The following is a 2,587-nucleotide window of genomic DNA, read 5'->3' as shown; positions in this document are numbered from 1 at the left end:
AATAAAGCATGTATGTTACAGCAGTTCAAACGTGTTACATCTTATTCCTTCTTCTCTTTTTTGACATGTTGCTTTCGCATATACGTATATATATATATATATACACAAGTGTGAAGCTTAGATGATTTATGATATATTAAGTACCTTTTACATCAGCAAACAGAATTAAACGACAATTAATACGTTAAGAAATAATCTTGTATCTGAGATGTGTGAAGAGTAAGGAGCTGATTATGTAAAAAAAAACAGCCAGAAGTGAACTTTATGTATAATTCCTTATACATATTTTCATTTATTGAAAATGTAAGCACTGACAAACGCATCAACTCTCAAAGGGTAAAGTAGGTGCCTTATTTTATCTTTATTTTATTTCTTATTTACCGAGAGTATATTATTGCTTGCCTGGGTTTATTATACATATTTATTGTTTGTATGATTATTTTGTTGTTTTCATTAGATGTTCCATTTTTTTTTTATACAAAAACCTCTCAGTTGAGCTGCTGTGTTTTTAAATATTTTTTAGTGAACCAGTCACCCGTGGGTGACTTAAGTGAAGAACCTAGTCAGAACTCCAATATAATTATTCACAATAACATAGGTCTCTGAGCAACTGCCGTCTCAACTTTCGAGGAGTATTGTAGGGATTGGTAAAACTAAGAAGGAATTACAGTTCCTAAGGAATTACTGTAATCCTAATTACAGGGATTAGGATGATGAGTGATTTTTTCATGAAATTTGGTCATTTGGAAGGAATGAGGTCCAAGGCAAATAGGATATTAAGGCCGTGATATAGGCTATTGCATCAAGACATACAATTCACTGTCCAGATAAATAGTCTTCGACTAAAATGATTAAATGCTTTTAGTATTGGAATTTTTAGCTGTTCCCAGTTCTAGTCTATAAGTCCTGACGGTTGTTAGTTTTGTCTTCTAAAGTATTAGTTTGTTGACTATTGACATTCTTGGAGAAGAGTTGATTAATGTAGCTCATAGCCTTAAAACATTATTGTATTGAATGTTTGTAGCTGATGTACAGCAGCATTGTATTTCAGTCAAATTTCATTGGATAAATTTGTCATAAATTGATATTATTATCCTTTTTTTATTGAAATCCATATTTAAATAAAAGTGAACAAACTATAAAGTTGATTTTCCATCATTAACAGAAATATTTTTTTTTTAACTTTCCTAATGATTATATGTTCATATTTCATAGTTCATAATCATATGTTTATATTTCAACGAATATTTTTACAAATTTATTACGTCATTTTGTTTTCTACCATAGGGTATAGCGTGACAGTGGGGAGGGGGGGGGGTGATTGTATACTACTGTAGTGTTTGACGGAGTTGAGTGGAAGTGGTATGTATGATTGATGATGTCGCATTTCTTAAGCCTTCTTTAAGAACATGTTTATTATTGATGATTTGAGATATAAAACAACTACAGAAAAAAACCCTAGTCAAGAAGCAGTATGCATATCATAGTTATCATATCTCTTTCTAGGATAGCAATTAAAACGCCTTTGAATTATTTTATTCACTATGATAATAATAATTTATTTATTTGTTTATGGGGCAACTCTCATATAGAGTTAGCCTGTAAAATACATAATTAAATATATCATTATAGTTATATATTATAGCGCTTGTTTCCATGAGATCTTGAGCACATTCCACAAACGAGCGGTCTCTTGGCATTCCCTCCTTCTTGCCCAGTTCTTTTGGTAACTGAGTCTTCAGTACCATGGATAGGAATTGCATCCGACACTGTACTTGCCTTTTCTCATTTCGCTGAGTTTATCTTGAATTCTGTTATAGTGCTCCAGGAGTTCTGCGGCATACTGCCCACTTGACTGTCTCGGTTTTTTTCGTTTCTCTGAACATCCTGAATATATTATCCTCTGGGGTCCACTTTCCCCCTCCGAATGCCTTCTTTAATCTTTCTTTGATGACCCTCCAGGGACTCCCTTCATCTGCCTGAATCTCATTTGGGATACTTCTTTTTACTCGGTAGACTACCGCTGCTTTCAGTGCTTTTGCATCCTCGCTGCCCAGTAGATCCTGCGACATATTCGCTTCTATTCGCCCCTTTTAAAAAATAATTTAATTCTCCGATCTCTCTAGTGAATTTTTCTAGGTCTGACAACGCCTTCCTCAGGTCCTGGACGGTTGCCGTACGGCATTATATCCATTCTCATCATCCAGCGTCGTGGCATGAAATTGCGCTAAAGAGACTTCAGGCAATGGCTGAATCTCCTCCGGAGGTGGGTTGCCTGATGCCAAAGTTTGCTTGACTGCAGCTTGAGGTTGGTTTTTTGTTGGTTCACATTCTCCAGGTTAAGAACTGCTCTTCTAACTATTCCGTTAATGGTCATAATTCAGCGAAATGAATGAAATAAAATTTTTCTTTTAGACTGAAAATTACTCCGGTATCTGTAGTTTCCGGGTTTCGGCACCATTTAAGTATCGGCGAAAGCAAAAAGTCAAAAAAGAGAAGAAGGAATGATCTAACACGCTTGAACTGCTGTAACATACTGGCTTTATTGGATTCAGTACATCTCTTTATATACATTCCATCAGCTGAT

The sequence above is a fragment of the Halyomorpha halys genome, unplaced genomic scaffold (genome assembly GCF_000696795.3).
Source record: "Halyomorpha halys isolate HHAL.00 unplaced genomic scaffold, Hhal_1.1 Scaffold1098.1, whole genome shotgun sequence".
NCBI classification, from domain to species: domain Eukaryota; kingdom Metazoa; phylum Arthropoda; class Insecta; order Hemiptera; family Pentatomidae; genus Halyomorpha; species Halyomorpha halys.
Note: the sequence above shows the minus strand (reverse complement) of the source record.